This window comes from Ranitomeya imitator, chromosome 3 (genome assembly GCF_032444005.1).
Source record: "Ranitomeya imitator isolate aRanImi1 chromosome 3, aRanImi1.pri, whole genome shotgun sequence".
NCBI lineage: Eukaryota > Metazoa > Chordata > Amphibia > Anura > Dendrobatidae > Ranitomeya > Ranitomeya imitator.
The window spans coordinates 235,915,251-235,942,758 of NC_091284.1; the positions used below are offsets into that span (position 1 = coordinate 235,915,251).

Below are 27,508 nucleotides of genomic sequence, written 5' to 3' on the forward strand. Positions count from 1 at the left end.
CGGGCGTCACAATTGGCGTCACGAACAGGATAGAGCCAGCCCATATACCGGGTATTGTGTGCCGTGATTGGAGCCCAAAACTTTGAAAACTTGGATGAAAAATCGTGAAAATTGACTTTATTAAAGAAAATTCCATTTCCCATTAAAAACTATTGAAAGTGACTTTTCCCCATTGGTTATAATGGAGTAAAGATGGCCGCCATCCCCTGAGGTAATCACCTCATAACCGTTAGGCGCGAGACTGTTAATTGAGCTACGCCATTACCTGAGCCCCAGTCTAACTGAAAAACTTCAGAATCCGCCATTACAGAGCGCGCGGCGGGCGGGAGCAGCAGGGGGCGTGTCATTGTGGGCGGCACCAAGCTGAGCGCTCTGACGTCAGAGCAAGGGGAAAACCAATCCTGCTGCACAGCAGAACGAATCTACACTATCCCGACGGAAGCGGAGGACCGGAAGGGTCCGGATTAACTAAGGGGGCACAGTATGTCGCAGCACGGAGACGCCGCAGCACCCGGCGGCGCTAATGCAGCTGAAAGACAGAGTGTCGATAGAGCGTCTGGTAGCGCAGCGGTGCAAGGAGTGGCGCCCATCATGCCGGTGCTGATGCCATATACCCCAGGTGGCCCGTGGCTTCCAATGTATGAAGGTGAGCCTAATACCCTTGACGATTTCAGAGAAAAGATGCTGGCCCATTTTAACATGTTCCCCGTGGGTGAAGTTCAGCATGTTAGTCTCCTGATGATGCAGTTAAGTGGCCATGCTAAGCGAGAAGTCACAGCATGGGCAGCTGATCTAAAAGGCACTGTTGAACGCATATTTGCTGGATTAAAAGCTACATTTGAAACCACTGCCAGCAGCAAAGCTAAAATACGATTCTTTAATTGCAAACAAAAAGTTAATGAGGGCGTGAGAGACTTTGCCTTAAACCTGCAGGAAGCCCTTAAATCACTTACACTGGCTGAACCCATTTTTAACACCGGAGCGGATAAACTGCTAAGAGATCAATTTATGGAGGTACTCTACACTCCTTCTCACTGGGGGCATGTGAGCATGCTTGTTTTTAAGAACCCTGAATTGACATTTGCTCAATTAAAGGAGAGCGCTATACGTCTCCAGCTGGCAGAGGCACCTCGGGATCAGGATCCTGCGCAACCTATGGCAGAGGCACCTCAACAACAGGGAGTGCCATTGACATCAGCTATGTCCGGGGCCATTGCTAAGCCCCTGGGGCCCAGTACTAATGAGGCTCTTCAACAAAAGCTTGACTCTTTAACTGATGTTTTTGCTTCAATGGCTAAAACCATGCAGGAGATGAGAGGACCCAAGATAGAGTTCGCAAACCGTAGAGAGGATGTTCCATGGATATCCGGAACAGGTTCTCACCGACCAAGGTACAGCCTTTGAATCAGAGATCTTCAGAGAATTCTGTAATATGTATGGTTGCAAAAAGATCCGGACGGCGGCCTATCATCCACAAACAAACGGCTTATGCGAGAAGATGAACCATATTGTAATAGAACTACTAAAGACTTTAACTGAGGCAGAAAGGAATCAATGGCCAGAGAAATTGCCTGACTTGGTGGATCTGTATAATCATGTCCCGGTGAGTTCCACCAATTGCACCCCAGCTTACCTTATGCGTGCAAGACCCGGCCAATTACCAATCGATCTAGAAATGGGAATTCTGAAACCAGACGCAGAAGTCCAAGACTCCAATTGGGATATCATACGGCAAAAGCAGTATCGCCAAGTGCAAGAGAGTGTGGAAAGAAGCCTTCAGCAAACTAGAGAAAGACAAGAGCGAACTTTCAACCAGAATGCTCTAGCGACCCCATTAAGACCGGGTGACCAAGTGCTCAAGAGAAATCGTCGAACCAATAAACTAGACAATCAGTGGGAAGCCGTACCCTACACAGTTTTACCAACAAGAATGGATAATCCTAAAATGTGTCTCATTAGCAAAAACGGGGGCTTATCATCTGTACTAGTGTCAAGAGACAATCTTAAATTATGTCCGGAAGCATTGAAAGAGACAGAAGTTGTCCAGCCAGAACCAGAAGTTATTCAACCCATGCAGGTCCAACCAGTAAAGGAAAAAGAAGAGGAAATGTATCACACCTGTATAGGAGACTTTCCCAAAACCCTACTAACATACCATGGTGCAGTAGTGGCCTTTTACCCAACACCGAACCCAATACCAGAAGTCCCAAGACAGGAAGAGGCTGACCCCGTACTACAGGAGATTCCAGGCCAGGAAGAACAGATTCCTGATCAGAGTGATCCCATTCACGGTGGACTTGCCAACTCCATAGTCGTGGAATTATCTTTAGCAGAGCGGGCAGATACTACATCCGCAGTAGACAGTAGTACACCACATGGAGAGATACCGCTGTTACGTAGATCACAGCGTAGTACCCAGGGTCAATTACCGGCCAGGTATGCAGATTACCAACTATAAAACTATAGTCATTGTTATCATTCTGCAACGTTTAAGCCCAGTACCTACAGAGACTTGTCTGTATGAACTTCTTGCATATTCTTGAACTTTTTATCAGCCCGGAGGCACTAAATCAAAGCTCCGGAAAGACTGCTTTTTGAACTTTGCTTTTTGCTCTTTTTGAACTTTCTTTAGACGTTATATTGATAACTCTGTTGGAAAAATGGAACTAAATTCTGGGACACAAAGTGCAGTGCCTTTTCTAGTACCTTCAAGGATAGAACTGTATTAATGGACGCTATTTGAAGTGACTTTTTACAGAACGCTATTTTTGTTTCCTTGAGTGGTTTTTGTAACTTTTAATTTTTAAGACTCTGTACATATTAATTGTTATTTCAAAATGTTATCGTCCCACAGTCCCGGAGTACTGTTCTTAACTAAGGGGGGATGTGGCACCCCTAGAGGTATTTGCCACAAATATAGTTACTGACACTGAATACAAATACTAAAATAGCAAGACTGCACTACCTCCTCCGGCCAGAAGGGGGAGCTCCAGAGACTTCCCTTGATCCATTCTGGTCTGAGAGAAGAACTGGCAGTTGGGCAGTTGGGCTAAGGAGCTGAAAGTGAGGGGTCATACAGCTGAATTTCTAACAGCCCTATGACGGTTTCCAGGCCCAAATCACCGGCCTGAGAAGAAGAGAGATAGAGAAAAAGGACATTGTGAGAACCGGGTAGCATTAATCACTACCCAGAACAGGCGCAAAGACGGATACCGGATCCGTGGCTGTATTCATTACATATAATACAGCAACCGGAAAAACGTGAGGTGATATCAGCTTCACTAGGGTCGGACGCAGCAACAGACACAGAGTTCAGCGGTACTCCCGGAGGGGGTAAGCCGATAAAAGGACTCGGGTTGCCCGTCGAACCAGGACCCGGAGGGGACAGATTGGGCCGGCAGCCAGTTCACATACAGCAGCAGGGCCACACAGATATTGCGTACAATAAGAGGCGAAGACCCCGGCAGGGTCAAAGTAACTCAGAGTTCCCATACAGACTCCGGTGACAGGACTGGTTGTAAATCCTTTTTTGTTAAAGTAAACTGGTTAAACGTTTCAGTGCCTCAGTCTTTCATTTGGACAATAGCCATCTATCCAGGATTGGGATCATCACCGCTGGGAGAACCTGCTGCTGATCAAGTAAGTGCCTGTTCCCTCACGATACCCTTTACACTGTGCATTGCCTGAGGCCACAGCACCGGGTCAAGCCACCCGTGACATCCCCCTCAAGAGATAGACCCCATTGGTCCGGTGCCGGGTACCCCGGTCTCTCGGGCGTCACATAAGAATTTAAAAACAATTGGCATTAGCAAATGAAGGCGAGAAACAATTAGGAAAGGAAAATTTATCCACCATTGCAGCATGCCACATTCCAGACTGGAATGCCTATAGCTCGGAGATGTCACACAGCAGAAACAAGCATAACACTTACATAGCTAGAAGGGTTTAACCTAATCAGTCTGGCTCTCTACAATAACTCAGCTCTTATGCAACTACGTTACCAAAGTTCAAGGTTATATTCACTTCTCCTTCCGCCTTTGAAACAAGACAAGCCTTGTATGTTATGTTACCAGCGAGCATTATGCATCTCGCAACTGGGAATCATTCATTTCTGACATAATCACTATAGCTGAAGACAGTTAATATCTTCTACAAGATCTCGTCAGCAGATGAATTATACTTAATCATAACAATTATTTTATTAATAATAATAAATCATCATAATCAATAAAAAACTTATTCTGAGCCCTTATACCAAGACCAGCGTTTTATGAAAAATAGAACTGCTTGCTGCACACACAAATAGATTATTTAGGGTCCCTTTACAAAGGGTAAAAAGCACAATTGTTCAAAGTAGAAATTGTCAGTACCATTGTCATGAAGGTCTTTCCTCTAAGCCAACAGAATGACAATTGTGTAGCAACAGCTTTCCAATGACAGTTTAATCATTTATCCTTTTAAGCATTTACACAAAGCAAATATTATTCTGATTGTTTGGAAATAAATGATTTCTGCAACAGCGATATCACAAAATTTTAAGGCATTATTGATTACCGTATATACTCGAGTATAAGCTGACCCGAGTATAAGCCGACCCCCTAATTTTGCCACAAAAAACTGGGAAAACTTATTGACTCGAGTATAAGCCTAGGGGAGGAAATGCAGCAGCTATCGGTGAATTTCAAAAAATAAAAATAGATGCTCCATACCGTTCATTATTGCCCCATAGATGCTCCATATAAAGCTGTGCCACATATAATGCTCTGCACAGTTCATTATGGCCCCATAAATGCTCCATATAAAGCTGTGCCATATATAATGCTCCATACCGTTGATTATTGCCCCATAGCTGCTCCATATAAAGCTCTGCCATATATAATGCTCTGCACCATTGATTATTGCCCCATAGATGCTCCATATAAAGCTGAGCCACATATAATGCTCTGCACCATTCATTATGGCCCCATAGATGCTCCATATAAAGCTGTGCCACATATAATGCTCTGCACCGTTTATTATGGCCCCATAGAGGCTCCATATAAAGCTGTGGCCTATATATAATGCTCTGCACCGTTCATTATGGCCCCATAGATGCTCCATAGAAAGCTGTACCATATATAATGCTCTGCACCGTTCATTATGGCCCCATAGATGCTCCATAGAAAGCTGTGCAGTATATAATGCTGCTGCTGCAATAAAAAAAAAAAAAAATCACATACTCCCCTCTCTTCGCTCAGGACACCGGCGCTTTCAATATTTACCTGCTCCTCGTGCGGCTCCGTCTCCAGCACTGACGCCCAGCAGAGGGCGCGCACTGACTACGTCATCGCGCCCTCTGAACTGAGCGTCACTGCCAGAGGATGCTGGAGACGGAGGCACACCGGAAAGAGGAGCAGGTAAATATCGCGCAGTGCTCCCCTCCCCGTATACTTACCTGCTCCTGGCGCGGTCCCTGCTTCTCCCGGCGCTGCATCGTCTTCCTCTATTGAGCGGTCACAGTTACCGCTCATTGCAGTCATGAATATGCGGCTCCACCTCCACAGCCGAGTCTCGCAATACATGGAGACGCACGCTCGGCTCCAGAGTGCAGGGTGCAGTGCCGGGTATTAACATGCGAGACTCGGCCGTGTTTCTCGCATGTGTGATCCCGGCCTGAGTCTCATATCAGGTGCCTTGCTATTGATAAATCATCTTTTATTACTTTAAGTAAATTACCTCTTCCAGGATATGGGCAGGACATTGTCCAGAAGATAAAGTTGCCTTCAAACTTCATTACCCTGTATCTCGCCTCCCAACAGCGCTAATGAAATTAAAATTATGAGATATTGCTTTTAATAACTTCCTAACATACTAGTACATTCTAGTTAAGAAGCTTTTTCCCGCAAATGGAAAAACAATAAAAAACAATGTTGGGGTTACTATTTTTTACCATTCCTCACCCCCAAAATTTTTACCGATACCCCCTAAAATCATAGTAATCATTTGCTAGACCCCCACTACGTGGAGGCAACAGAGACAATGACATAATGGGGCCTGGTGCTGCATATGGGGTCATTAAAGTGGTAAAACTGTAGCACAAATGTTTTCCATAGCTACCATACAATCGAGTCCATGCAGTAAAAATGATGATTGATGCATAGTGCCTTCAGAAGATGCCAAAAGATTTAAAAAACATCTTGAATGTGGTTTTGAAAACTTTGGTGGCTGCACTTTATAAATCATCATCAACATCATAAGAATTTTATACCACAAAAAAAATAACAGTTAAAGGTGAATTAATGATTAAATCCTTACCTTACCTTTAGTATGGAGCATAAAATCCTGATGACAGCTTCCCTTTGAAGCCTCTTCAATATTGGTCACCAAAAATTTGTTTTGGATATATCCTTAAAAATGTAGAAAATTGGTAATAAACTTTTAAGACTTAGCATCTTAAAATAATGAAAAGATGTTTTTAACATGAGAACATAGTTTGCTTAAAAGTGTGAAAAATTATAACATTTCAAACTTTAAATTTTTATAAACACAAAAAAGTGAATCTTAAAATCGGTCCAGAGGTGGAGTGAGGCCCTCTGACACCAGCTAAAATTTCAGCTAGATATGCATCATCGGACACACATTCAGCTGAAATATATTGCAGCACAAAGAATCCGCCAGCAACCTGCACTGTAGTACACACCGCTGTCCAATTTGCGTCCAACACCTGACCTCGGTGTGCCCATGACTGGGGGCATATGGTAGTGACGTCACGAGTGATGGTGGGGACGCATGGAGTGGGAGCAGAGAAAGGCGAGAAGAATATATATTTTTTTTATGTGTTGCAGAAGAACAAAATAAATGATCAGAGAAAGGGGCATGAAGCACTATGCCCGGCATGGTGTCCCCTCCTCCCTCCATGGAAAACAGCTTACTCACCGGCCCACGGCGCGTTCGCCGGTGTGCTCCTGTCTCCTCCCTCCTCTGTGCACGCTGCACGCTGTGTCCCAGCAGCATGCCTACGGTGCGTGTGTATGAACTCAACTGTTCTAATAGGGGCAGCACGCACATATGGTAAATACATAGTAACATAGTAACATAGTTAGTAAGGCCGAAAAAAGACATTTGTCCATCCAGTTCAGCCTATATTCCATCATAATAAATCCCCAGATCTACGTCCTTCTACAGAACCTAATTGTATGATACAATATTGTTCTGCTCCAGGAAGACATCCAGGCCTCTCTTGAACCCCTCGACTGAGTTCGCCATCACCACCTCCTCAGGCAAGCAATTCCAGATTCTCACTGCCCTAACAGTAAAGAATCCTCTTCTATGTTGGTGGAAAAACCTTCTCTCCTCCAGACGCAAAGAATGCCCCCTTGTGCCCGTCACCTTCCTTGGTATAAACAGATCCTTAGCGAGATATTTGTATTGTCCCCTTATATACTTATACATGGTTATTAGATCGCCCCTCAGTCGTCTTTTTTCTAGACTAAATAATCCTAATTTCGCTAATCTATCTGGGTATTGTAGTTCTCCCATCCCCTTTATTAATTTTGTTGCCCTCCTTTGTACTCTCTCTAGTTCCATTATATCCTTCCTGAGCACCGGTGCCCAAAACTGGACACAGTACTCCATGTGCGGTCTAACTAGGAATTTGTACAGAGGCAGTATAATGCTCTCATCATGTGTATCCAGACCTCTTTTAATGCACCCCATGATCCTGTTTGCCTTGGCAGCTGCTGCCTGGCACTGGCTGCTCCAGGTAAGTTTATCACTAACTAGGATCCCCAAGTCCTTCTCCCTGTCAGATTTACCCAGTGGTTTCCCATTCAGTGTGTAATGGTGACATTGATTCCTTCTTCCCATGTGTATAACCTTACATTTATCATTGTTAAACCTCATCTGCCACCTTTCAGCCCAAGTTTCCAACTTATCCAGATCCATCTGTAGCAGAATACTATCTTCTCTTGTATTAACTGCTTTACATAGTTTTGTATCATCTGCAAATATCGATATTTTACTGTGTAAACCTTCTACCAGATCATTAATGAATATGTTGAAGAGAACAGGTCCCAATACTGACCCCTGCGGTACCCCACTGGTCACAGCGACCCAGTTAGAGACTATACCATTTATAACCACCCTCTGCTTTCTATCACTAAGCCAGTTACTAACCCATTTACACACATTTTCCCCCAGACCAAGCATTCTCATTTTGTGTACCAACCTCTTGTGCGGCACGGTATCAAACGCTTTGGAAAAATCGAGATATACCACGTCCAATGACTCACCGTGGTCCAGCCTATAGCTTACCTCTTCATAAAAACTGATTAGATTGGTTTGACAGGAGCAATTTCTCATAAACCCATGCTGATATGGAGTTAAACAGTTATTCTCATTGAGATAATCCAGAATAACATCCCTCAGAAACCCTTCAAATATTTTACCAACAATAGAGGTTAGACTTACTGGCCTATAATTTCCAGGTTCACTTTTAGAGCCCTTTTTGAATATTAGCACCACATTTGCTATGCGCCAATCCTGCGGAACAGACCCTGTCGCTATAGAGTCCCTAAAAATAAGAAATAATGGTTTATCTATTACATTACTTAGTTCTCTTAGTACTCGTGGGTGTATGCCATCCGGACCCGGAGATTTATCTATTTTAATCTTATTTAGCCGGTTTCGCACCTCTTCTTGGGTTAGATTGGTGACCCTTAATATAGGGTTTTCATTGTTTCTTGGGATTTCACCTAGCATTTCATTTTCCACCGTGAATACCGTGGAGAAGAAGGTGTTTAATATGTTAGCTTTTTCCTCGTCATCTACAACCATTCTTTCCTCACTATTTTTTAAGGGGCCTACATTTTCAGTTTTTATTCTTTTACTATTGATATAGTTGAAGAACAGTTTGGGATTAGTTTTACTCTCCTTAGCAATGTGCTTCTCTGTTTCCTTTTTGGCAGCTTTAATTAGTTTTTTAGATAAAGTATTTTTCTCCCTATAGTTTTTTAGAGCTTCAATGGTGCCATCCTTCTTTAACAGTAAAAAGAAAGCATTTGCACTACTAATTGCCTGTCTTACTTCTTTGTTTAACCACATTGGGTTTTTCCTATTTCTAGTCCTTTTATTCCCACAAGGTATAAACCGCTTACACTGCCTATTTAGGATGTTCTTAAACATTTCCCATTTATTATCTGTATTCTTATTTCTGAGGATATTGTCCCAGTCTACCAGATTAAGGGCATCTCTAAGCTGGTCAAACTTTGCCTTCCTAAAGTTCAGTGTTTTTGTGACTCCCTGACAAGTCCCCCTAGTGAAAGACAGGTGAAACTGTACAATATTGTGGTCGCTATTTCCTAGATGCCCGACCACCTGCAGATTTGTTATTCTGTCAGGTCTATTAGATAGTATTAGGTCTAAAAGTGCTGCTCCTCTGGTTGGATTCTGCACCAATTGTGAAAGATAATTTTTCTTGGTTATTAGCAGAAACCTGTTGCCTTTATGGGTTTCACAGGTTTCTGTTTCCCAGTTAATATCCGGGTAGTTAAAGTCCCCCATAACCAGGACCTCATTATGGGTTGCAGCTTCATCTATCTGCTTTAGAAGTAGACTTTCCATGGTTTCTGTTATATTTGGGGGTTTGTAACAGACCCCAATGAGAATTTTGTTACCATTTTTCCCTCCATGAATTTCGACCCATATGGACTCGACATCCTCATTCCCTTCGCTAATATCCTCCCTTAAAGTGGACTTTAGACAAGACTTTACATAGCTGGGAGGCATTTAGTTAAATCTATGTTCACTTGCAAGGTATCTCCCAGACAATAGCTGGGAGACATCTTGTACAAAAGGCATCCTCCACAAGGGAGGCGCCTGAGCAATCCCTATAGTTGTAAGGTGGTTGGTGTGTATGTTGCCAGGTCCCCGATCCCTAGTCTGATATAGTATCCCATATCGCATACCTTATGTCCTCTTATTAGGTCTCACTTCCTGTGACTGCTTTGGTGGTGTGCGTATCACAAAATCGCGTCTGCGGTATCAGTACCCTACCATCCCTTATTACGTAACATCCTCTCTATTTATGTATGGTGCCGTCCTGTATTATATAGCGTCCTATTATGTGGAGTATCATCCATTATTACATATTATCCTGTCTTGTCATCTATAGCACCATCCCTTACATTGAGTATTCTCATTATGTTTGTTATTCACAGAACCCTCTCTATTACATAGAGTGCTCTCTTGTAAAATGGCAGCAGATAGAGCAGCTGACTGGAAGACCAGTCCATCAGCCGCATCCATCACGAAAAAAGCTTTCCCAGGCTCCATCAGCCGACATTTCAGTTTATATCTAATAAGAGCGGATGGTATGCACTAAAAAACGGAGAGCTGTAAAGAACAAAAAGAACGAGAATCTGATATGTAAGGGATGGTGCTGTATATAACAAGAGGGAACTATGTGATAAGGGACGGCGCTATTCATAAAGAGAGGGCACTATGTAATAAGGGGCGGATATATATATATATATTTATATATATATATATCTGTAGCTTGGTTGCCAAAACAAAAAAGGAGGAGAATACAGGCACATTTCTTGCACAGGGGCCCCCAAGCAGTCCAAAAAAGGAGAATACAAGAATGCAGACACATTTCTTGCACAGGGGCCCCAAGCAGTCTGTGTATGCCCCTAGGTTAAATAGCACATATTAGGTGTACAAAATATGGTTGTGATTTTTTTTCTTTTACACAGTATGCTCTCCTATAGAAAATGTATATTTTCATTTTGTTCCATATTCAATTATGTAAATCAATTTTAATAAATGCATTAACTGCGTACCTTTAATTTTTCAGGTGATATATGCAAAGATATAAAGGATGAATTTTTGCATTTCCTCTTGCAAACCATGGAGTCCTTTGCTGGGTGTCAGCTGTCCTGTTAAGATGATGTAAAAACAATTATCAGCTAGGAAAAAGAAACATTAATTTATACTGTATAATATTTAATAATACTAATTTAAAAAATAGAAACTATTACAAACAGTAATGAAATTCTATTGGTCATCAATGTTCAGAGAGAACTTATAACTAGGATAGCTGTTAAATATTTAGACTAGCACAAATAATTTTCTCTTAACCCCTTTACCCCCAAGGGTGGTTTGCACGTTATTGACCAGGCCAATTTTTACAATTCTGACCACTGTCCCTTTATGAGGTTATGACTCTGGAACGCTTCAACGGATCCCGGTGATTCTGACAATGTTTTCTCGTGACATATTGTACTTCATGATAGTGGTAAAATTTCTTTGATATTACCTGCGTTTATTTATGAAAAAAATTGACACTTGGCGAAAATTTTGAAAATTTCGCAATTTTCCAACTTTGAATTTTTATGCAATTAAATCACAGAGATATGTCACACAAAATAATAAGTAATATTTCCCACATGTCTACTTTACATCAGCACAATTTTGGAACAAAAAATTTTTTTTGTTAGGGAGTTATAAGGGTTAAAAGTTGACCAGCAATTTCTCATTTTAAGAACACCATTTTTTTTTTTTAGGGACCACATCTCATTTGAAGTCATTTTGAGGGGTCTATATGATAGAAAATAACCAAGTGTGACACCATTCTAAAAACTGCACCCCTCAAGGTGCTCAAAACCACATTCAAGAAGTTTATTAACCCTTCAGGTGTTTCACAGGAATTTTTGGAATGTTTAAATAAAAATGCAAATTGCCTCTTCTGAGAAAAAGAGGACTTAAACTAACAGCCCGAAACACCGTGTCTGCGAATTGAGATACTAATTTGGCTTTTATCCTAAGTCATATTGCATGACTCGTTAAAGAGTTGATTGTGACTTGTAGGATCGCTACTTCCAACAGGTGGCGCTATAGAGTTTAAGTCCTCTTTTTCTCAGAAGAGGCAATTTACATATTATACTTCCCAGAGGAGCATTGTACGGCAAATAAGCCTCCTTACCTTGACAAGCCAGAGATGGTATGTCACTCTCCATAAGGAGAAATGATACCCCTTAAATAAAAATGAACATTTAACTTTTTTTCACAAAAAATTTACTTCAGCTCCAATTTGTTTTATTTTACCAAGGGTAACAGGAGAAAATGGACCCCAAAGGTTGTTGAACAATTTGTCCTGAGTACACCGATACCCCATATGTGGGGGTAAACCACTGTTTGGGCGCATGGCAGAGCTCGGAAGCAAAGGAGCGCCGTCTGACTTTTCAATGCAAATTTGACAGGAATTAAGATGGGACGCCATGTTGCATTTGGAGAGCCACTGATGTGCTTAAACATTGAAACCCCCCACAAGTTACATAGTTACATAGTTAGTAAGGTTGAAGGAAGACTATATGTCCATCTAGTTCAACCCATAGCCTAACCTAACATGCCCTAACATGTTGATCCAGAGGAAGGCAAAAAAAACCCATGTGGCAAAGAGTAAGCTCCACATTGGGGAAAAAAATTCCTTCCCGACTCCACATACGGCAATCAGACTAGTTCCCTGGATCAACGCCCTATCAAGGAATCTAGTGAATATACCCTGTAACATTATACTTTTCCAGAAAGGTATCCAGTCCCCTCTTAAATTTAAGTAATGAATCACTCATTACAACATCATACGGCAGAGAGTTCCATAGTCTCACTGCTCTTACAGTAAAGAATCCGTGTCTGTTATTATGCTTAAACCTTTTTTCCTCCAAACGCAGAGGATGCCCCCTTGTCCCTGTTTCAGGTCTATGATTAAAAAGATCATCAGAAAGGTCTTTGTACTGTCCCCTCATATATTTATACATTAAAATAAGATCACCCCTTAGTCTTCGTTTTTCCAAACTAAATAGCCCCAAGTGTAATAACCTATCTTGGTATTGCAGACCCCCCAGTCCTCTAATAACCTTGGTCGCTCTTCTCTGCACCCGCTCTAGTTCAGCTATGTCTTTCTTAAACACCGGAGACCAGAACTGTGCACAGTATTCTAAGTGTGGTCGAACTAGTGACTTGTATAGAGGTAAAATTATATTCTCCTCATGAGCATCTATGCCTCTTTTAATGCATCCCATTATTTTATTTGCCTTTGTAGCAGCTGCCTGACACTGGCCCCTGAATATGAGTTTGTCATCCACCCATACACCCAGGTCTTTTTCATTGACGGTTTTGCCCAGAGTTTTAGAATTAAGCACATAATTATACATCTTATTACTTCTACCCAAGTGCATGACCTTACATTTATCCCCATTAAAGCTAATTTGCCATTTATCAGCCCAAGCTTCTAGTTTACATAAATCCTCCTGTAATATAAAATTGTCCTCCTCTGTATTGATTACCCTGCAGAGTTTAGTGTCATCTGCAAATATTGAAATTCTACTCTGAATGACACCATTTTGGAAAGTAGACCCCCTAAGGAACTTATCTAGATGTGTGATGAGCACTTTGACCCACCAAGTGCTTTACACAAGTTTATAATGCAGAGCCGTAAAAATAAAAAATCATATTTTTTTCACAAAAATGATTTTTTCGCCCCCAATATTTTATTTTCCCATGGGTAAGAGAAGAAATTGGACACTAAAAGTTGTTGTACAATTTGTCCTGAGTACGCTGATACCCCATATGTGGGGGTAAACCACTGTTTGGGCGCTTGGGACAGCTCGGAAGGGAAGGAGCGCCGTTTGACTTTTCAATGCAAAATTGACAGGAATTAAGATGGGACGCCATGTTGCGTTTGGAGAGCCACTGATGTGGAAAGTAGACCCCCTAAGGAACTTATCTAGATGTGTGGTGAGCACTTTGACCCACTTAGGGCTTCACAGAGGTTTATAATGCAGAGCTGTAAAAATAAAAAAATAAAAATTTTCCCACAAAAATTTTTTATCCCCAGTTTTGTATTTTCCCAAGGGTAACAGGAGAAATTGGACCCCAAAAGTTGTTGTCCAATTTGTCCTGAGTACGCTGATACCCCATATGTTGGGGTAAACCCCTGTTTGGGCACACGGGAGAGCTCGGAAGGGAAGGAGCACTGTTTTACTTTTTGTGGGGGGGGGGGGAACCACCGTTTGGGTGCATGGGAGGGCTCGGAAGGGAAGGAGCATTATTTGGAATGCAGACTTAGATGGATTGGTCTGCAGGCATCACATTGCGTTTGCAGAGCCCCTTATGTACCTAAACAGTAGAAACCCCCCACAAGTGACCCCGTATTGGAAACTAGACCCCCCCAAGGATCTTATCTAGATGTGTTGTGAGAACTTTGAACCCCCAAGTGTTTCACTACAGTTTATAACGCAGAGCCGTGAAAAAATAAATAAACAAATTTCCCACAAAAATGATTTTTTAGCCCCCAGTTTTGTATTTTCCCAAGGGTAACAGGAGAAATTGGACCCCAAAAGTTGTTGTCCAATTTGTCCTGAGTACGCTGATACCCCATATGTTGGGGTAAACCCCTGTTTGGGCACACGGGAGAGCTCGGAAGGGAAGGAGCACTGTTTTACTTTTTCAACGCAGAATTGGCTGGAATTGATATTGGACGCCAAGTAGCGTTTGGAGAGCCCCTGATGTGCCCAAACAGTGGAAACCCCCCAATTATAACTGAAACCCTAATCCAAACACACCCCTAACCCTAACCCCAACGGTAACCCTAACCACACCTCTAACCCTGACACACCCCTAATCCTAATCACAACCGTAAATGCAGCCCCATCCCTAACTATAGCCTTAACCCTAGCCCCAACCCTAACCCTAGCCCCAACCCTTGCCCCAACCCATGCCCCAACCCTAACCCTAGCCCTAACCCTAACCCTAACCCTAGCCCTAATCCTAACCCTAGCCCTAACCCTAATGAGAAAATGGAAATAAATACATTTTTTTTAATTTTTCCCTAACTAAGGGGGTGATGAAGGGGGGTTTGATTTACTATTTATAGCGGGTTTTTAGCGGATTTTTATGATTGGCAGCCGTCACACACTGAAAGATGCTTTTTATTGCAAAAAATGTTTTGTGTTACCACATTTTGAGAGCTATAATTTTTCCATATTTGGGTCCACAGGGTCATGTGAGGTCTTGTTTTTTGTGGGACGAGTTGACGTTGTTATTGGTAAGGGGGTCGGGGAGGGCATCATGTTATAGTGTAAGATCGCTGATCTGACACTTTGCTGTGCATGGTGTCAGATCAGCGATCTGACGTGCTCTTCTCCTGGCTTCACAGTGCCTGCTCCCATAGGGGTGGAGCTGCATATTCATTACTGTAATGAGCTGTAAAGGTGACCGCTCAGTACAGGAAGAAGCTGCGGCGCCGGGAAGCAGGGATTGCACAGCGCCAGGAGCAGGTGAGTATAATGGGGAGGGGGAGCACTGCGCGATATCTACCTGCTCCTCGTTCCGGGCACCGCTCCGTCTTCAGCAGTGACGCTCAGGTCAGAGGGCGCGGTGACGTGGTTAGTGCGCACCCTCTGCCTGAACGTCAGTGCAGAAGACGCTGAAGGTGGAGCGGCGCCGGAAGGAGGAGAAGGTGAATATTGAAAGTGCCGGGGGCCTGAGCAATGGAGAGGTGAGTATGTGATTTATTTTTTTTATCACAGCAACAGCAAATGGGACAAGTGTCTGTATGGAGCTTCTATGGGGCCATAACATTTGTGCAGCATTATATGGGGCAAGTGTCTGTATGGGGCTATAACGTTTGTGCAGTACTATATGGGGCAACTGTCTGTATGGGGCAAATGTCTGTATTGAGTATCTTATGGGGCTATAACGTTTGTGCAGCACTATATGGGGCAAATATCTTTATGGAGCATCTTATGGGGCCATAATCAACATTTGTGCAGCATTATATTGGGCAAATGTGTCTATCGAGCATCTTATGGGTCCATTATTAACCTTTATGCAGGATTGTATGGAGCATCTTATGGGGCCATCATAAACTTTATGGAGCATTATATGGGGCTCATGATTCAATATGGATATTCAAAAACACTTAACCTACTGATGTCTCAATTAATTTTACTTTTATTGGTATCTATTTTTACTTTTGACATTTACCAGTAGCTGCTGCATTTCCCACCCTAGGCTTATACTCAAGTCATTAAGTTTTCCCAGTTTTTTGTGGCAAAATTAGGGGGTGGGGTCGGCTTATACTCGAGTATATACGGTATTTATTCTTTATCTACCCTAAATAAGGGTCTGTTTAAATGGAACAACAGATAGCACTAAATAATTTCACGATGAGTATACTTTTATCATTTGACGGTAATTTAATAGTTTGTTTACATAGGCAGACCGCAGTAAATGATGCACAGTCTGCAATCTGTAATAGATCACACAGTGCACATAGCCTGCCATAGTTCTCAGTAGTGCAAGTCCTGTTTACACAGGGTGATTGTCCTGCCTATAACTGATTTTTGAGCTGTGCAAAAGATTTTACCTGATGTACTAGCGTTTTGCTTGTTCGTCGGTTGATCGGTAACTTGATTACACTGAAAGATTGTGGTGAACAAGCGTTCTTAAGAATGATCGTTTGCAGTTATCTTTCAGTGTAAAGGTAGAATTGCAAAGAAATGAGGTAATGCTCTTGTTCGTAAAATAAACTCCCTTATTATGCATTGTGGGATCCCTTAGTATACAGTATCTGGTATTGTTATGTATAGTGCTGTCTCTTATTACATAGCATCTCCTTATTATATAAAGAGCTCTCCTTTAGTGCATAGAGTCTTCTCTTGTTATGTATATAGCTAGCTATACATTGTTACATGGCGTCACTTCGTTATAAATAGAGCTGTCCCTTATTACATAGAATCCCCTTTTGTTACACATAGCACTGTCCCTTATTACATAGCATCCCCTAGAGATGTTTACTTTTGTCCCTTATTATATAGCATCCCTTCTTGCTATGTATATAGCTTCCCCATTAGATAGGATACCTTCTTGCTATGTTTAAAACTGTCCCTTATTACAAAGCACCTTCTTTTTTATGTATATCATAGTTTCTAAATACATAGCATCCCCACTTATGTAGAGGGCGGCTGTCCCTTATTGCATAGTGCCTCTTTTCCCATGTATATATCACTGTCTCTTATTACATAACATCGTTATGTATATCTCTGTCATTTATTACATACTGTCATCTTTTATAGTGCAGTCCCATATTATATAGCATTCCCTCTTGTTATGTATAGCACTGTCCCATATAACGTATGATCCCTTTTTGTTATATTTAGAGCTTACCCTTATTACAAAGCGCCTCCTCTTTTTATGCATATCGCAATCCCTTATTACACAGCATCCACTCGTTATGTATAGCTGTCCCTTGTAACATGGTGTCCCCTCGTTATTTATAGTGTTGTCCCATATTAAATAGAATTCCCTCTTAAGTATATCGCTGTCCCTTATTACATAGGATCCCTTCTTGTTATGTTTACCGCTTTCCCTCATTACAAAGTGTCTCCTCTTGTTATATACATATCACTGTTCCTTATTACACAGCATCCCCTTGTTATGTATAGCTCTGTCCCTTATTACAGTGTCCCCTCTTGTTATAGTCCTGTCCCACATTACATAGTATTCCCTCTTGTTATGCATAGAGTGGCCCCTTATTACACAGAGTTCCCTTTTATTATGTATATCGCTGTCCTTCGCATCCCCTCATTATATATAGCTCCATCCCTTATTACAAAGCACCTCCTCTTATGTATATCACTCTTATTACATGGCATCCCTTCGGTATGTATAGCGCTGCACCTTATTAAATCGCGACCCCTTACTATAATTATCGCTGTCTCTTATTATAGAGTATCCAATCTTATTATGTTTAGAGCTTTCCCTCACTACAAAATGCCTCCTCTTGCTATGTAGAACACTGTCCCTTATTACATAACATACCCTTGTAATGTATAGTTCTGTCCCTTATTACATAGTGTCCCCTCTTGGTATGTATAGCATTGCCCCTTATTACATAGCATCCCCCTCTTGTTATGACTAGAGATGTCCCTTACTATATACCGTCACTTCTTGTTATGTATAATGCTGTTTCTTATTACATAGCACCCCTTGTCCTGTATAGTGCTGTCCCTTCATAATGAACAACACCATCCCCTTATTACAGTGTATCTTCTATTGTTATATATAGATCTGTACATAAGACAAAACATTTGCACAACATGTACTGCTCCCTCTGTCTCCTTACATTGACAGATGTGCACCAGAGAACCTGCTTGTTCATCATGTGACCTATCACATAATATCAAAAAGATCATGTGACATGTCATATGATACATAGAGTCCTGGGGCCCACACACTCCAAACTGGCCGTATATATGCTGAGGTGAGTTAACTGGTTAAGAAGAAAAAAATAATTATGAACTGAGGACTCTGGAAAAGTAAAGTACAACAAAGTATACAAATGAGTATAAAAGGTTGCATGTAACTACAACATAATACAATGTTTATTTTTAAAATATAGCTATTCTAGAATACATTTGCCCCAGCTGCTAACTCTATACCACACCACAGACTATTTTTAAAATTGCTGAAATTGGTAAAATGAGAACGACAAAACAAGCCAGAAGCACAACAGTGTCATGATAAACAAAAGAGAAATAAGTAACTGAATGAAATCCCAGCAGCCTTTGCAACAGGATCAGCTGAATTCGGATACTGCCAGAGTAGCACACTGCTTGTTGACATGCTAAAAAAAGACTATTCTCACTCAGAGGCCCCCTCTGTATGTTCAAGGTTTCTGATTTCACAGGGTGGAAGAAAGACAAGTGTAGGCAGTCATTCTGCTAGATAATTTAACCATTTTGTTATTACAAGCGCAAAACCCAGAAACAATGCATCCAACACTTATACATATCAATAATAGCACGTAAAAAAATAAAAATAAATCAACTGTAGATGTGTATTGGATACAAATGTTCTGGAATGATGTACAAATGTTGTGTTTTACCTACATAATTTTGTGTTTTAGGTTCCTGTTTATTTCTCATTCTGTGCTTGCACAGTGATTGGGTTGTTCTTATTGTGATGTAACAGCTGAGGTTGACCAATCAGATGTCTCCCCTCCGACAAAAGGTACAACAGCAAATCAACAGTTCATCAAGCAGACACACATCTGTCAGTGCAGGCTTACCCAATCAGATTATAGTCCTTTCTCCCAGAGCAGATGTATGGTCCTGCCAGTCTTCCCCTTCAGCTTGAGATCCTGCAACTTCCAGTGCCAAATAGAATTGTTCAACTTCATGCATAGTTCACACTGAACAGGCGGCAGCTTCCACATGTTACCGTTCCAACACACAGACTGCTCATCTTCCTAGCTGACCTGTGCAGTCTCCAATCAGAGAGAGACTCTGCTTTGTCTCTCTCAGAAACAGCTCACATTTTGGCTGGTCGCTCACCAGCTTCAACATGCTCCCTTCTGCTCAACATCCAGCAGACTGACACAAGGTGAACCCACTTTCTGGTCTTTTGTCAAAACTAGTCAGATGTATATAATTAAGAGCAGTGCTAGGACTTAACCCCACCCTACCTGGATCTGCTATATCCCCTCCCATGCCCACAGCTGAGGGCTGATCACCTGCTAACCACCACCCTCCCCCAGTATATACAAGGCTTAAATTGACCTGAGTGGAAGGCTCATGTCTGGCCAATTGCGAAAACGATTATCATCTCTCAGCTCTTGGGGGAACACCATTTAAGACATTACAAAGAGTGATCTATTTCAAGTGTTTATTTCTGTTATTGTTGATGATTATGGCTTACAGCCAATGGAAACGTTATTATCTCAGTAAATTAGAATACTTTACAACACAAGCTTGGACTGCTACCTAACTCTCTATGAAATGTAAATATAAGTATGTGTCAATGACACACACATACATACTATATAATATATATATATATATATATATATATATATATATATATATATATATACACACACATATATATAGTATATGTAGACATTTATTTTATCTATTCTATTTTAACCTATCAGTGTGATTTTACATTACACCGCACTGAACTGCCGACTTTTCTAAAGGACACAGGCACATATTTCTCGCAAGTCACACTGATGGTCCGTGTGGTGTGTGAGTTTTTCTCACACCCATAGACTTTCATTGGCGAGTCACAGCCGAGATACACTGACAATCGCAGCATGCTGCGATTTCACTCACACGTATAATATGGACGAGAAAACAACGGATGATGAGAGCTGCTACCATAGATTAACATTGGTCCGAGTGCTATGCGATTGTTTGTAGCATAGCACTCGTCCGTATTACGCTCTAGTGTGACTCCGGCCTGGTAGGACAGCGCTGTTCTGGAGTCATGAGGGCTCAGTCTTGCAGCATGGGTGCTGTGGGGCACCAGACTGTCTGCCCTGCTGGTGCATTACCACTGTGGCGATGGTTGGTGCATGGCTCCGCTCCGTTAGGCGGTAGGACCCCCTATGAGGTTTGCTGTGACGTGGCAGTGGGCTTCATACAGTCTGATCAGAATGTTAAACTAAGAACCTCATGTTCAGTTATTTATATTTTTGCCGAGAGGCATTAGATCATCGTATGATTTTTGGAGGTGCTGTCCTTTCTCTTTTTTGAGCATATTGCATGTTCTATCTTTTTTTCCTTCGGATGTGCACTCCTCCCATTTGGCACAGGTGATTTTAATTAGCAGGAAACTACAACATAAGGGGTCTATCCAGTGACGCTGCTACCATTAGGCGATTTGAGCTTTTTGGCTCAGGCGGCAGAAGAGAGGGGGCGGCAGATTCTGTAGTACCCGGCCCCTAGAGGCCCCCAGCCAGGAGTGGACATACCGCCAATGCCACTGCTCTGGGGCTGAGAGGTGGAAGGTGACCCCTGCAGGCAGGCCCGGTATCATGTAGCATCAGGCCCCTGTCACTCGCTCCTGTAATCCTGCCAACACCCTCAGCTGGGTAGAGAGCGGCACGGGAAGTGCAGGAGTTCAAAAGGGGGGCGTGTCATGCAGGGAGAGACACTGGCCAATGAACGCTTTCCTCACCAGACTGAGGAGAGCGCTCACTGGCTGCTGTCTGTCCTCCTGTATGGCGTGTCCCTGGTGACTGGTGAGTACTTCCTCCCTTACAGTACAGTCGGGGGCCCCGCCGCACAGCACACAGGGATAGCAGTGGAGGAAAAGCAGGACTTACAGTGTGTCTTCTTCCTCCACTGTTCTGTCCCCAGCAGGCTGCAGCATCTCGGTCCTCCTCACTGTGAAGAGATGGGGAGGAGCTCACTGCACGGGACAGCACAGCAGCACCAGGAGGCTGTTATCAGTCTGCTCTGTGCCCCATCCCCCACAGTGAGTTCTGCAGCCCTCTCCAGCTGAACTGACCTCCTCCAAGGCTCCTCTGATCACCTATACAAGATTAGTATGTGTGTATGTATATGCTTGTATATGTATGTATGTGCATCTGTGTATGTACAGTGTGTGTGTATCTATGTGTATGCTTCTGTGTGTATCTGTGTATGCATGTACAGTATATGTGTATGTCTGTGTGTATAATATGTGTGTATCTGTATGTGCGATATATTTGTATGTATATACGGTATGTATGTTTATGTGCATGTATGTACAGTATATGTGTATGTCTGTGTACGGTATGTGTATACTTTGTGTATATAACTGTATATGTATGTACGGTACGAGTATGTGTACCTGTATGCATGTACGGTATATATATGTGTATGTACGGTATATGCGTGTATGTATGACGGTATGCGTATCTGTGTGTATGTACAGTATATGTATGTGTATCTGTGTATGTACGGTATATGCATGTATGTATGACGGTATGTGTATCTGTGTGTATGTACAGTATATGTATGTACGGTATGTGTGTGTACGGTATGTGTGTGTATATACGGAATATGCATGTGTGCACGATATTTACCTCTCCTCGTTCCAGTGCGGCTCCGTCTTCAGCGTCCTCTGGCAGTGACGCTCAGGTCAGAGGGCACGGTGACGTAGTCAGTGCGCGCCCTCTGCTGAACGTCAGTGCCGAAGATGGAGCCGCACGAGGAGCAGGTAAATATTGAAAGTGGTGGGGTCCTGAGCGAAGAGAGGTGAGTATGTGATTTTTTTTTTTTTTATCGCAGCAAAAGTATATGGGGCAAGTGGCTGTATGGAGCATCTTATGGGGCTATAACACTTGTGCAGCACTATAAGGGGCAAGTGACTGTACGGAGCATCTTATGGGGCTATAACACTTGTGCAGCACTATATGGGGCAAGTGGCTGTATGGAGCATCTTATGGGGCTATAACACTTGTGCAGCACTATAAGGGGCAAGTGACTGTACGGAGCATCTTATGGGGCTATAACACTTGTGCAGCACTATAAGGGGCAAGTGGCTGTGCGGAGCATCTTATGGGGCCATAACACTTGTGCAGCACTATATGGGGCAAGTGGCTGTGCGGAGCATCTTATGGGGCCATAACGTTTGTGCAGCACTATATGGGGCAAGTGGCTGTACGGAGCATCTTATGGGGCCATAACACTTGTGCAGCACTATAAGGGGCAAGTGGCTGTGCGGAGCATCTTATGGGGCCATAACACTTGTGCAGCACTATATGGGGCAAGTGGCTGTGCGGAGCATCTTATGGGGCCATAACGTTTGTGCAGCACTATATGGGGCAAGTGGCTGTACGGAGCATCTTATGGGGCCATAACTCTTGTGCAGCACTATATGGGGCAGTGACTGTATGGATCATCTTATGGGGCCATAACACTTGTGCAGCACTATAAGGGGCAAGTGGCTGTACGGAGCATCTTATGGGGCCATAACGTTTGTGCAGCACTATATGGGGCAAGTGGCTGTACGGAGCATCTTATGGGGCCATAACACTTGTGCAGCACTATAAGGGGCAAGTGGCTGTGCGGAGCATCTTATGGGGCCATAACACTTGTGCAGCACTATAAGGGGCAAGTGGCTGTGCGGAGCATCTTATGGGGCCATAACACTTGTGCAGCACTATATGGGGCAAGTGGCTGTGCGGAGCATCTTATGGGGCCATAACGTTTGTGCAGCACTATATGGGGCAAGTGGCTGTACGGAGCATCTTATGGGGCCATAACTCTTGTGCAGCACTATATGGGGCAGTGACTGTATGGATCATCTTATGGGGCCATAACACTTGTGCAGCACTATAAGGGGCAAGTGGCTGTACGGAGCATCTTACGGGGCCATAACGCTTGTGCAGCACTATAAGGGGCAAGTGGCTGTGCGGAGCATCTTATGGGGCCATAACACTTGTGCAGCACTATAAGGGGCAAGTGGCTGTGCGGAGCATCTTATGGGGCCATAACACTTGTGTAGCACTATAAGGGGCAAGTGGCTGTGCGGAGCATCTTATGGGGCCATAGCGCTTGTGCAGCACTATAAGGGGCAAGTGACTGTATGGAGCATCTTATGGGGCCATAACACTTGTGCAGCACTATATAGGGCAAATATCTCTATGGAGCATCTTATGAGGCCCTTATTACCCTTTATGCAGGATTATATGGGGCATATTTTAATATGGAGCATCTAATGGGGCCCATCAAACTTTATGGAGCATTATATGAGGCTCCTGATTCAATATGGATATTCAAAAACACTTGTAGCTGCTGCATTTTCCACCCTAGGCTTATACTCGAGTCATTAAGTTTTCCCAGTTATTTGAGGCAAAATTAGGGGGGTCGGCTTATACTCGGGTCGGCTTATACTCGAGTATATACGGTAACTGGATTTGCGCTGCTAGGTTTTTTTTATTTTTTATAAAACTCCGGGGTCAAGTGCCCGCCCCCCCTCCTCCCTCCCTCCTTCCCGCCCCCCCTCCAGCAGGGACTGTGTGTGTGTGTGGGGGGGGGCGCCATTTTTCCGTTCGCCTCAGGCAGCAGAGAGGCTAGGTTCACCCCTGGGTCTATCCCATTTTTGCTCTCACTGAAGCGATGGGAGGAAGGTGTTTCATTACTCCTTTCATTTGGTGTGGGTGCTGTGTGATGGCCGTTGTTGCTATGGTTTTGTGCAGGTGGGACGGCGCAGTCTGGAGTCATGGGGACTCAGTCTTGCAGCATGGGTGCTGTGGGGCACCAGACTGTCTGCCCTGCTGGTGCAATGCCGCTGTAGCGATGGTTGGCGCACGGCTCCGCTTCGTTAGGCGGTAGGACCCACTATGAGGTTTGCCGTGACATGGCAGTGGGCTTCATACAGTCTGATCAGAATGTTAAACTAAGAACCTCATGTTCAGTTATTTATATTTTTGCCGGGAGGCATTAGATCATTGTATGATTTTTGGAGGTGCTGTCCTTTCTCTTTTTTGAGCATAAGAATTGTCTCTGCAGAGGATAATTTCATTAAACGTACTTGCCTCAAAAAAATCTAATTGACAGGACCTCAGATAACAATCCTCATAAATGATGCAAAGACATGAAGTAGTTGACACATATCAACATACATTGTCCAGAGGTGATCGCAAAAAGTAGGCCTTTATAGTCAGTGCTGCAGAAATAGCCGCTACTGAAGACTGCAAACCTGAAGAATAAACTTTTTTGGGCCAAGCAACACTAGGACTGGACATTAGTATCAATTTTTTTATTTTCACAAGGTTAACAGGAGAAATTGCAGAACAATTTGTATTGTGCAATTTCTCCTGAGTATGCAGATATCCCATACCAGGGGGAAAACTATTGTTTAGGCGCACGGCCGGGCTCAGAAAGGAAGGAGTGATGTTTTGGAACACAGACTTTAATGGAATGTTCTACGAGTGTCATATTGCATTTGGAGAGCCTCTAATTTGCCTAAACAGTGGAAACCCCTTACAAGTGACCCCATTTTGGAAACTAGACACCTCAAGGAATTTAACTAGACATGTGAGCACCTTGAACCCCCAGATGCTTCATAGAATTTTACAACATTGATCTGTGAAAATGAAAAAACCATTTTTCCTACAAAAATGTTTAGCCCCAAATGTTCTCATTTTCACAATGATAGCAGGAGAAAATGGACCCCAAAATTTGTATAATTAATTTCTCCTGAGTACACCGATACCCCATATATGATTGCATGCTACGTTTGAGGCAGAGTGCAAAGCTCAGAAGGGAAGAAGAGCAATATTGGAGTTCAGATTTATTTGGAATGGTTTGAGGGTGCTGTAACTTTGGCAGGGCCCCTGAGGTGCCAGAACAGCAGAAACCCCCCATATGTGACACAATTTTGCAAACTATACCCCCCAATGAATTACTCTAGGGGTGCAATGAGAATGTTAACCCCACGTGTACCTCACAGAATTTTATACCATTGGGAAGTGAAGAAAAAATAAAGTACATTTTTACCACTATAATGTTGTTTTATCCCCAAGTCTTTAACTCTTCTAAGGGCTAAGGCTACTTTCACACTAGCGTCGGATTCGGCCCGTCGCATTGCGTCGGGCCGAGATTCCGACGCTAGCGTTTGATGCGCCGTACAACGGGTGCAGCGGATGCATTTCTCCGGCGCATCCGCTGCCCCATTGTGAGGTGCAGGAAGGTGGGGGTGGAGTTCCGGCCGTGCATGTGCGGTCGGAAAAAGCGGTTCGTCGGCAGCAAAAAACGTTACATTCAACGTTTTTTGCTCCTGGCGGTCCGCCACACCACGGCGCAACCGTCGCACGACGGTTGCGACGTGTGTCAATATGTCGCAATGCGTCAGTAATGTTACTCTATGGGGCAAAAACGCATCCTGCAAACAACTTTGCAGGATGCGTTTTTTCCCCTAAACGATGCATTGCGACGTATTAAAAAAAACGCTAGTGTGAAAGTAGCCTAAGAGGAAAAAATGGACCTCGCTTTGTTATAAAAATTTCTCCTGGGTGCGCTAAGACCCTACATGTAATCGACAAATACTTCAGGCATAGTGCAGAGATCTGAAGGGAAGGAGCACAATATTATAGTGCAGATTTTACTGTTCTGGTCTGTGGCTGCCGCGACCCACTGGGATAGCCCGTGAGGTGTCAGAACAGCAGAGCTCACCTTTTTACAAACTACACCTCTCAATGAATTAATCTAGAGGTGCAGTGAGCATATTGACACCACAGTTATGCTACAGAAGTTTATACCATTGGGCAGTGAAGAAAAAGGAATTACATTTTTACCACCAAAATTTTGTTTTAGCCCCAGATTTTTCATTTTTACATGTGGAAATGGGTAAAAATGGCATCAAAATTTGTCCCATAATTTCTGCTTTCCAGAAACAAGCAGCAGTGGTTGTTGAGATAAAATTGCAAACTGCCATGGTAGTGACCAGTAGGCTGTAGTGACAAGTACATGGCAGTCACCAGTACATTATACCAAGCTCACGCTTGTAGATACATGCACCGGTATATTAAGCAAGCTCTCATCACTACAGAAATGCCAAACACTGGACGCTAAATGAGGTTTAGCTCAGGAGGGAGGGGTTATTTGGATTTTGGAGCATAAAATTTGTCGATTTTTTTTTGAAGTTCGAGGAGCCAGAGTCTTTGTACTACCGGTAACGTGGAAGACCCCTGTATTTCCATTAACAGATGAAGGACTAATACTGGAGATGTCATTTTTGAGTTGTCATTGTAAGATACTATTTTGAGACATTACTGTGAGATGTGGTTATGAAACTTTTTTTGAGATGCTACCCTAATCATGTGGTACTCAGTTGTTCTAGCACACACATATGCTGTAATCTTTTCTTTCCATATGGGTGGCCATTTTATTAAGAAAAATACAAAGTACAATGTTTGTTTTGAGATTTACTCTGGATGTTTTCCATCATCTATTTGAACCTTCTCCCAGGTATAATATGTAATGTTGCTATCAGGTTGGTTCACTATCTACCTCCGCATGAAATGATCTTTGCTTATATCTTTGACTATATATTGTATATCTTTATATGCTTATATGAATAGGCAGTACATATCTTTATTTTAAACTTCCTATACAATTTTAGGTAAACTATCACTAACAGAAATCGATTTTATTTTAGTAACACCTGGATAAAGATTCAGGAGATTAAAAACATTTTTTCTTCTACTTGACGGACTATTCTTTTATAACTTGTATGTAATATGAACCTTATTAATAAAACACGTTATATTCAGTCCAAAAATATTTGGACAGTGACCGAATCGTTGTTATTTGGGCTCTGAATGCAACTATTTTGTATTTAAAAAGAAACAATGGAGATGCAATTAAAGTGTAGGCTTGTGAACGTTCAAGTTTAAAGGGGTTGAACAAAAATATCCTGTGAAACATTTAGGAATTGCAACCATTTTTCTACAAATCTTCATCATTTCAGGGTCTTAAAAATAATTGAACAGATTAACTTTACCATAAATAAAATGTTAATTTGTAGTACTTCGTATGTTATCCTTTGCAGGCAATGACTGTCGGAAGTACAGAAGCCATCGATGTCACCAAATGCTGGGTTTCCTCTTTTGTGGACAGCATCAAGTTTTCTAGGAATGGAATGAGTTAGACGGGGACAAATTGCAACATCTTTCTTTTTTCCCATTCTTAAT

General features: G+C 42.7%; 2 long non-coding RNA genes across 2 annotated transcripts in view; one reads left to right on the plus strand and one right to left on the minus strand.

The window, feature by feature from the left end:
• LOC138669637 (uncharacterized) overlaps positions 1-27,508 on the minus strand; it is a 372,477-nt gene that overhangs the window by 145,120 nt on the left and 199,849 nt on the right. Inside the window, exons 3-4 of the long non-coding RNA XR_011319206.1 lie at positions 10,821-10,916; positions 6,300-6,386 (exon numbers count right to left, since the gene is read on the minus strand). This is a non-coding gene — a long non-coding RNA (uncharacterized lncRNA). The remainder of the gene's footprint in view (positions 1-6,299; positions 6,387-10,820; positions 10,917-27,508) is intronic.
• The window catches only part of LOC138669638 (uncharacterized), a 182,123-nt gene that overhangs the window by 75,954 nt on the left and 78,661 nt on the right, over positions 1-27,508 (plus strand). Inside the window, exon 2 of the long non-coding RNA XR_011319207.1 lies at positions 18,947-19,050. This is a non-coding gene — a long non-coding RNA (uncharacterized lncRNA). The remainder of the gene's footprint in view (positions 1-18,946; positions 19,051-27,508) is intronic.